This window comes from Syngnathus floridae, unplaced genomic scaffold, assembly GCF_059516105.1.
Source record: "Syngnathus floridae isolate MCC-2025c unplaced genomic scaffold, RoL_Sflo_1.0 HiC_scaffold_46, whole genome shotgun sequence".
NCBI lineage: Eukaryota > Metazoa > Chordata > Actinopteri > Syngnathiformes > Syngnathidae > Syngnathus > Syngnathus floridae.
This window is the reverse complement of record NW_028284075.1, coordinates 252,047-262,910: the sequence shown is the minus strand read 5'-3', so window position 1 is coordinate 262,910 and position 10,864 is coordinate 252,047. Positions and strand designations below refer to the sequence as shown.

The following is a 10,864-nucleotide window of genomic DNA, read 5'->3' as shown; positions in this document are numbered from 1 at the left end:
ATTTAAATCTATTTGGTGTGTGCGCCATTATGTCAATGCATAACAACTGTAAGTCTACTAAACAAAACAGCGGTTGCTATTTGACGTCTGCCACGTCGTGGTCACGTGACGCGGACGTGACGTCGACGCCTACTTTACATCCCACCGATCACAGGACTCCTCGGCTGCATAACCGTGCCCCCTTCCCAACCAATCGGATTTGCTATACGCGAAAACGACGCCAATGGAAAGAGCTTCCGCCCAAATTTAAATCCGTGGGCGTGGCTCGCAGCAGGAAGTAGGAAAATGGCGGCGATGTTGACAAAGACACAGCGGATGGTAACATACGACTAACAAGAGAAATATTTTTATTTTCTGCTTGCAACTGGACCGTCCAGAGCGTACACGGTAAGTACAACTCATCGTTTTTAAAAAGAAGTACTTTTGTTGCCCTGAAAAGCGAGTGAGCGTGGCGTTTGTGGGGGACGTCGAATTTCGACGATTCTTTCTGGTCAACGGTTGTAAATGATTGTGTTGATTAAAAAAGAAAACTTGATGTAACTCTACTTTTAACTGCCGTTTCAGATAGATTTGGAATTGCATCACATCCAATTTTGCCTAGAGCGTACACGGTAAGTAACACTCGTTGTGTTTAAGGAGATTTACGTTTGTAATAGCAGAAGTGTAGCCGCGTTGCGTTGTACGTGTGAATGTTGGTCCGGGCGAAATGTTAATGTTTAATTTCATTCCTTTAGGTTCCACGGTGTTTGTTGGCTGCAAGTTTTCCACTGCAAGAAGAGGCTCATATCATTGACCAGGAGCGAGCTACAATGGTGAGTAGCCATAACATTTATGTTAAACACTTCCTATTTCATGTCTAACAGTACTTGATTTAACAAATAACCATAAATAAATACAGTGTGGGCACTGAAGTTAACATATGTGATTATACTGCCTAATCTGTCACCGAGTAGATTGTTGCAAAGTAATATAAGATCCAAAGTTGTAATTCAGAATAGTTTTCAAAAGAAGGCCATTAGAATTATATACAAGTCTGATTACCCTGAACAAGCTATTAATTAAATCACAAATTCTTCAATTCAAAGATTTGGTAGATTATCAGACAAATAATGTCTAACAGTAATTGATTTAACACATCACGATAAGTAGATTGAGTGTGGGCACTCTCAAGTTAACATATGTGATTATACTGCCTAATCTGTTACAGAGTATGTTGTTGCCAAGTAATGTAGAATAGATCCAAAGTAGTAATCCAGAATAGTTTTGAAGAGGCCATTAGAATGATAAACAAATCTGATTACCTTGAACATAATAACAAGCTAAGTGTTTAATATGTCCTATGAAGTCAAAATTGGGCACCATCATGTGGTGAAATTTGGAATTGCATCACATCCAATTTTGCCTGGGAACAAACAGATTACATAAATCTTAGTTTTGAATAAGCCACTCCTTCTCAAACAAGTAAACTCTGCCCATTTTGCGCAGTAGATGTTCTGTTAATATCTAGTATTTATACAAAGTCATAATTTAAATTGCTTTCAACCTTCATTCATCGGTTCAACCAACATTACTCGCTCTTATTACCAACTTGTATTGATTTAACTAAGCGTTTAATACTTCCTATCAGGTCTCAAATCGAGATTTGGCAAAATACAATTTCAGCAAATCCAATTTTGCCAGGGAACAAAAATAGATTAAATGAACTAAATAAGTCCTCTTCCCATTAAATAAATCAGAAAAGTCTGTCTTGTAACCAGTCCTCTTCAAACAAGTAAAGTCTGCCCATTTTGTGCCGTAGATTTTGTGTCTATGCCTAGTATTTAAACAAAATCATAATTTAAACGACTTCTTTCCTTCATTCACTTTGGAAATTTGGAATTGCAGCAAATCGAATTTTGGCAGGGAACAAAAATAGATCAATTAAACTAAATAAGTCTTCTTCCCATTAAATAAATTAAAAAAGTCTGTCTTGTAACCAGTCCTTTTCAAACAAGTAAAGTCTGCCCATTTTGTGCCGTCGATTTTGTGTTAATGCCTAGTATTTATACAAAATCATAATTTAAAGGACTTCATTCCTTCATTCACTTTGGAAATTTGGAATTGCAGCACATCAAATTTTGCCTGGGAAGAAAAGTAGATTAAATAAATTTAATAAGTCTTACTACTTCCCATTAAATAAATTAAATACGTCTTACTTGTTCCCACTCCTTTTCAAAACAGTAGTTTAAAACGAGGGCCCTTCACTCAATCTTTAACCTCAACCCCGCACGTTGTGTTGTATCTGTGAATGTTGGTTGTGGCCAAATGATAGTTTTCTTTCATTCGTTTAGGTTCCAAGAAAACTTGATGTAACTCTACTTTTAACTGCCGTTTCAGATAAGCGGGTATTACGTCGCAGTCAAATGCCGCGGATATGACGTAATTGCCCGAACCTCCGCCAAAATTCAAATCTGTTGGCGCGATGGCCGTGAGCCACTGAGCAGCGACGATTATCAACAGAAATATCTTTATTTTCTGCTTGCAACTGGACCGTCTAGAGCGTACACGGTAAGTAACACTCATTGTGTTTAAGGAGATTTACGTTTGTAATAGCAGAAGTGTAGCCGCGTTGCGTTGTACGTGTGAAAATTGGTCGAGGCGAAATGTTAATGTTTAATTTCATTCCTTTAGGTTCCACGGTGTTTGTTGGCTGCAAGTTTTCCACTGCAAGAAGAGGCTCGTATCATTGACCAGGAGCGAGCTACAATGGTGAGTAGCCATAACATTTATGTTAAACACTTCCTATTTCATGTCTAACAGTACTTGATTTAACAAATAACCATAAATAAATACAGTGTGGGCACTGAAGTTAACATATGTGATTATACTGCCTAATCTGTCACGGAGTAGATTGTTGCAAAGTAATATAAGATCCAAAGTTGTAATTCAGAATAGTTTTCAAAAGAAGGCCATTAGAATTATATACAAGTCTGATTACCCTGAACAAGCTATTAATTAAATCACAAATTCTTCAATTCAAAGATTTGGTAGATTATCAGACAAATAATGTCTAACAGTAATTGATTTAACACATCACGATAAGTAGATTGAGTGTGGGCACTCTCAAGTTAACATATGTGATTATACTGCCTAATCTGTTACAGAGTATGTTGTTGCCAAGTAATGTAGAATAGATCCAAAGTAGTAATCCAGAATAGTTTTGAAGAGGCCATTAGAATGATAAACAAATCTGATTACCTTGAACATAATAACAAGCTAAGTGTTTAATATGTCCTATGAAGTCAAAATTGGGCACCATCATGTGGTGAAATTTGGAATTGCATCACATCCAATTTTGCCTGGGAACAAACAGATTACATAAATCTTAGTTTTGAATAAGCCACTCCTTCTCAAACAAGTAAACTCTGCCCATTTTGCGCAGTAGATGTTCTGTTAATATCTAGTATTTATACAAAGTCATAATTTAAATTGCTTTCAACCTTCATTCATCGGTTCAACCAACATTACTCGCTCTTATTACCAACTTGTATTGATTTAACTAAGCGTTTAATACTTCCTATCAGGTCTCAAATCGAGATTTGGCAAAATACAATTTCAGCAAATCCAATTTTGCCAGGGAACAAAAATAGATTAAATAAACTAAATAAGTCCTCTTCCCATTAAATAAATCAGAAAAGTCTGTCTTGTAACCAGTCCTCTTCAAACAAGTAAAGTCTGCCCATTTTGTGCCGTAGATTTTGTGTCTATGCCTAGTATTTAAACAAAATCATAATTTAAACGACTTCTTTCCTTCATTCACTTTGGAAATTTGGAATTGCAGCAAATCGAATTTTGGCAGGGAACAAAAATAGATCAATTAAACTAAATAAGTCTTCTTCCCATTAAATAAATTAAAAAAGTCTGTCTTGTAACCAGTCCTTTTCAAACAAGTAAAGTCTGCCCATTTTGTGCCGTCGATTTTGTGTTAATGCCTAGTATTTATACAAAATCATAATTTAAAGGACTTCATTCCTTCATTCACTTTGGAAATTTGGAATTGCAGCACATCAGATTTTGCCTGGGAAGAAAAGTAGATTAAATAAATTTAATAAGTCTTACTACTTCCCATTAAATAAATTAAATACGTCTTACTTGTTCCCACTCCTTTTCAAAACAGTAGTTTAAAACGAGGGCCCTTCACTCAATCTTTAACCCCAACCCCGCACGTTGTGTTGTATCTGTGAATGTTGGTTGTGGCCAAATGATAGTTTTCTTTCATTCGTTTAGGTTCCAAGAAAACTTGATGTAACTCTACTTTTAACTGCCGTTTCAGATAAGCGGGTATTACGTCGCAGTCATGTGCCGTGGATATGACGTAATTGCCCGAACCTCCGCCAAAATTCAAATCTGTTGGCGCGATGGCCGTGAGCCACTGAGCAGCGACGATTATCAACAGAAATATCTTTATTTTCTGCTTGCAACTGGACCGTCTAGAGCGTACACGGTAAGTAACACTCATTGTGTTTAAGGAGATTTACGTTTGTAATAGCAGAAGTGTAGCCGCGTTGCGTTGTACGTGTGAAAATTGGTCGAGGCGAAATGTTAATGTTTAATTTCATTCCTTTAGGTTCCACGGTGTTTGTTGGCTGCAAGTTTTCCACTGCAAGAAGAGGCTCGTATCATTGACCAGGAGCGAGCTACAATGATGAGTAGCCATAACATTTATGTTAAACACTTCCTATTTCATGTCTAACAGTACTTGATTTAACAAATAACCATAAATAAATACAGTGTGGGCACTGAAGTTAACATATGTGATTATACTGCCTAATCTGTCACGGAGTAGATTGTTGCAAAGTAATATAAGATCCAAAGTTGTAATTCAGAATAGTTTTCAAAAGAAGGCCATTAGAATTATATACAAGTCTGATTACCCTTAACATAACAACAAGCTATTAATTAAATCACAAATTCTTCAATTCAAAGATTTGGTAGATTATCAGACAAATAATGTCTAACAGTAATTGATTTAACACATCACGATAAGTAGATTGAGTGTGGGCACTCTCAAGTTAACAGATATGATTATACTGCCTAATCTGTTACAGAGTATGTTGTTGCCAAGTAATGTAGAATAGATCCAAAGTAGTAATCCAGAATAGTTTTGAAGAGGCCATTAGAATAATAAACAAATCTGATTACCTTGAACATAATAACAAGCTAAGTGTTTAATATGTCCTATGAAGTCAAAATTGGGCACCATCATGTGGTGAAATTTGGAATTGCATCACATCCAATTTTGCCTGGGAACAAACAGATTAAATAAATCTTAGTTTTGAATAAGCCACTCCTTCTCAAACAAGTAAACTCTGCCCATTTCGCGCAGTAGATGTTCTGTTAATATCTAGTATTTATACAAAGTCATAATTTAAATTGCTTTCAACCTTCATTCATCGGTTCAACCAACATTACTCGCTCTTATTACCAACTTGTATTGATTTAACTAAGCGTTTAATACTTCCTATCAGGTCTCAAGGCAAGATTTGGCAAAATACAATTTCAGCAAATCCAATTTTGCCAGGGAACAAAAATAGATTAAATAAACTAAATAAGTCTTCTTCCCATTAAATAAATCAGAAAAGTCTGTCTTGTAACCAGTCCTCTTCAAACAAGTAAAGTCTGCCCATTTTGTGCCGTAGATTTTGTGTCTATGCCTAGTATTTAAACAAAATCATAATTTAAACGACTTCTTTCCTTCATTCACTTTGGAAATTTGGAATTGCAGCAAATCGAATTTTGCCAGGGAACAAAAATAGATCAATTAAACTAAATAAGTCTTCTTCCCATTAAATAAATTAAAAAAGTCTGTCTTGTAACCAGTCCTTTTCAAACAAGTAAAGTCTGCCCATTTTGTGCCGTCGATTTTGTGTTAATGCCTAGTATTTATACAAAATCATAATTTAAAGGACTTCATTCCTTCATTCACTTTGGAAATTTGGAATTGCAGCACATCAAATTTTGCCTGGGAAGAAAAGTAGATTAAATAAATTTAATAAGTCTTACTACTTCCCATTAAATAAATTAAATACGTCTTACTTGTTCCCACTCCTTTACAAAAAAGTAGTTTAAAACGAGGTCCCTTCACTCAACCTTTAACCCTATTTATTCACCTTCTAGGCTAAGTGTTAAAGGCTAAGTGTTAAAGGCTAAGTGTTAAAGGCTAAGTGTTAGAGGCTAAGTGCCAGAGGCTAGGCGCCAGAGGCGAGTTTTTGTGGGCTGAAGTTTTAGTGGGGTTAGTGTGAATACAATCCAAAAGAATACAACAGAATACAATACAATAGAATATAATACATAGATTAAATTCAATAGCTCTTACTACTTCCCATTAAATAAATTAAATACGTCTTACTTGTTCCCAATCCTTTTCAAAAAAGTAGTTTAAAACGAGGGCCCTTCACTCAACCTTTAACCTCAACCCCGCACGTCACATTGTGTTGTATCTGTGAATGTTGGTTGTGGCCAAATGATAGTTTTCTTTCATTCGTTTAGGTTCCACGGTGTTTGTTGGCTATGTTTTCCACTGTCAGAAGGATGAAAATACAAAGTACAACGCTTGGACGTGGGCGAAGACGTCACCGGTGAGTCCTTCCTTCCTATTTATTTACCTTCTAGATGCTAGAGGCTAAGTGTTAGAGGCTAAGTGTTAGAGGCTAAGTGTTAAACACAATACGAACAACACAACGATACTGCACTGAACAACACGATACCGCACTGAGAAACACGATACCGCACTGAACAACACGATACCGCACTGAACAACACCATGCCGCACTGAACACCATGCCACACTGAACAACACCATCCCGCACTGAACAACACCATGCCGCACTAAACAACACCATGCCGCACTGAACAACACCATGCCTCACTGAACGACACCATGCCGCACTGAAAGACACCATGCCGCACTGAACGACACCATGCCGCACTGAAAGACACCATCCCGCACTGAACACCATGCCGCACTGAACAACACCATCCTGCACTGAACAACACCATCCCGCACTGAACAACACCATGCCGCACTGAACAACATTATGCCGCACTGAACATTATGCCGCACTGAACAACACCATGCCGCACTGAACAACACCATGCCGCACTGAACAACATTATGCCGCACTGAACAACACCATGCCGCACTGAACAACACCATGCCGCACTGAACAACACCATGCCGCACTGAACAACATTATGCCGCACTGAACAACACCATGCCGCACTGAACAACACCATCCTGCACTGAACAACACCATTCCGCATTGAACACCATGCCGCACTGAACAACACCATCCCGCACTGAACAACACCATCCCGCACTGAACAACACCATGCCGCACTGAACAACATTATGCCGCACTGAACAACATTATGCCGCACTGAACAACACCATGCCGCACTGAACAACACCATGCCGCACTGAACAACACCATGCCGCACTGAACAACATTATAACGCACTGAACAACACCATCCCGCACTGAACAACACCATGCCGCACTAAACAACATTATGCCGCACTGAACAACATTATGCCGAAATGAACAACACCATGCCGCACTGAACAACACCATGCCGCACTGAACAACACCATCCTGCACTGAACAACACCATCCCGCACTGAACAACACCATGCCGCACTGAACAACACCATGCCGCACTGAACAACACCATGCCGCAATGAACAACACCATCCCGCACTGAACAACATTATGCCGCACTGAACAACATTATGCCGCACTGAACAACATTATGCCGCACTGAACAACACCATGCCGCACTGAACAACACCATCCTGCACTGAACAACACCATCCCGCACTGAACAACACCATGCCGCACTGAACAACATTATGGCGCACTGAACAACATTATGCCGCACTGAACAACACCATCCCGCACTGAACAACACCATGCCGCACTGAACAACATTATGGCGCACTGAACAACATTATGCCGCACTGAACAACACCATGCCGCACTGAGCAACACCATGCCGCACTGAACAACACCATGCCGCAATGAACAACACCATCCCGCACTGAACAACACCATGCCGCACTGAGCAACACCATGCCGCACTGAACAACACCACGCTGCACTGAACAACACCATGCCGCACTGAACAACACCATTCCGCACTGAACAACACCATGCCGCACTGAACAACACCATGCCGCATTGAACAACACCATGCCGCACTGAACAACACCATCCTGCACTGAACAACACCATCCCGCATTGAACAACACCATGCCGCACTGAACAACACCATCCTGCACTAAACAACACCATCCCGCACTGAACAACACCATCCCGCATTGAACAACACCATCCTGCACTGAACAACACCATGCCGCACTGAACAACACCATGCCGCACTGAACAACACCATTCCGCACTGAACAACACCATGCCGCACTGAACAACACCATCCTGCACTGAACAACACCATCCCGCACTGAACAACACCATGCCGCATTGAACAACACCATCCTGCACTGAACAACACCATCCTGCACTGAACAACACCATGCCGCACTGAACAACACCATGCCGCACTGAACAACACCATGCCGCACTGAACAACACCATGCCGCACTGAACAACATTATGTCGCACTGAACAACACCATGCCGCACTGAACAACACCATGCCGCACTGAACAACATTATGCCGCACTGAAAAACACCATGCCGCACTGAACAACACCATCCCGCACTGAACAACACCATGCCGCATTGAACAACACCATGCCGCACTGAACAACACCATGCTGCACTGAACAACATTATGCTGCACTGAACAACACGATCCTGCATTGAACAACACCATGCCGCACTGAACAACACCATCCTGCACTGAACAACACCATCCTGCACTGAACAACACCACCCCGCACTGAACAACACGATCCCGCATTGAACACCATCCCGCACTGAACAACACCATGCCGCACTGAACAACACCATTCCGCACTGAACAACACCATGCCGCACTGAACAACACCATGCCGCACTGAACAACACCATGCCGCACTGAACAACACCATCCCGCACTGAACAACACCATGCCGCACTGAGCAACACCATGCCGCAATGAACAACACCATCCCGCACTGAACAACATTATGCCGCACTGAACAACATTATGCCGCACTGAACAACATTATGCCGCATTGAACAACACCATGCCGCACTGAACAACACCATCCTGCACTGAACAACACCATCCCGCACTAAACAACACCATGCCGCACTGAACAACATTATGGCGCACTGGACAACATTATGCCGCACTGAACAACACCATGCCGCACTGAACAACACCATGCCGCACTGAACAACACCATGCCGCACTGAACAACACCATGCCGCACTGAACAACATTATGCCGCACTGAACAACACCATGCCGCACTGAACAACACCATGCCGCACTGAACAACACGATCCCGCATTGAACAACACCATCCTGCACTGAACAACACCATGCCGCACTGAACAACACCATTCCGCACTGAACAACACCATGCCGCACTGAACAACACCATCCTGCACTGAACAACACCATCCCGCACTGAACAACACCATGCCGCATTGAACAACACCATGCCGCACTGAACAACACCATCCCGCACTGAACAACACCATGCCGCATTGAACAACACCATGCCGCACTGAACAACACCATCCTGCACTGAACACCATCCCGCACTGAACAACACCATGCCGCACTGAACAACATTATGGCGCACTGAACAACATTATGCCGCACTGAACAACACCATGCCGCACTGAACAACACCATGCCGCACTGAACAACACCATGCCGCACTGAACAACATTATGCCGCACTGAACAACATTATGCCGCACTGAACAACACCATGCCGCACTGAACAACACCATGCCGCACTGAACAACACCATGCCGCACTGAACAACACGACGTCGCACTGAACAACACGACGCCGCACAGAACAACACGACGCCGCACAGAATAACACAATACCGCACAGAACAACACAATACCGCACAAACAGTTTTAGATAATATTACGTCGCAGTCATGTGACGCGGACATGACGTCAATAGGCGGAACTCACGGCAAAATTATAATCCGTGGGCGTGGCTTGCAACAGGAAGTAGGAAAGCGGCAGTTCTGGCAAACAAGACACAGCTGTTAGTAACACGATGACTAACAAGGCAAATATTTTTGTTTTCAGCTTGCAACTTGACCGTCTAGAGCGTACAAGGTAATTACAACTGTTTTTTTTTAGCCCTGAAAAGCGAGGGAGTGTGGCGTTTGGGAGGAATGTCGAACTCGGCGTCTGCTTCCAGCCACAGACGCCAAATTTCGACGATTATTTCGACTGGTCAACGGTTGTAAATTATTGCGTTGACTAAAAACTTTATTTAACTCTACTCTTAACTTTGCCGTTTCAGATATGCGGGTATTACACCGCGGAAATGACGTCAATAGGCTGAACTCTCGCCAAAATTCAAATCTGTGGGCGCAATGGCCTTGAGCGAGACACCGGATACAAACACGACGATTATCAACAGAAATATCTTTATTTTCCGCTTGCAAGTGGACCGTCTAGAGCGTACACGGTAAGTACAACTCATTGTGTTTAAAAAGATTTACGTTTGTGTAGTTTGCGTTGCGTTGTATCTGTGAATGTTGGTTGAGGCTAAATGTTAATGTTTAATTTCATTCCTTTAGGTTCCACGGTGTTTGTTGGCTGTATGTTTTCCACTGCAAGAAGAGGCTCGTATCATTGACCAGCAGGAGCTACAATGGTGAGTACCCCTTTCGTCTTCCATTT

The 10,864-nt window shown here is 41.4% G+C and overlaps 2 long non-coding RNA genes across 2 annotated transcripts; both read left to right on the top strand.

The window, feature by feature from the left end:
- The first annotated feature begins 621 nt into the window (after nt 1-621).
- Nucleotides 622-2,487, top strand: LOC148378422 (uncharacterized). The gene is made up of 2 exons (XR_015855887.1): nt 622-812; nt 2,377-2,487. It is a non-coding gene; the product is annotated as an uncharacterized LOC148378422 (long non-coding RNA).
- A 3,950-nt stretch (nt 2,488-6,437) lies between these two features.
- On the top strand, nt 6,438-10,645 carry LOC148378421 (uncharacterized). The gene is made up of 3 exons (XR_015855907.1): nt 6,438-6,617; nt 10,262-10,291; nt 10,482-10,645. It is a non-coding gene; the product is annotated as an uncharacterized LOC148378421 (long non-coding RNA).
- The last annotated feature ends 219 nt before the right edge of the window (nt 10,646-10,864 follow it).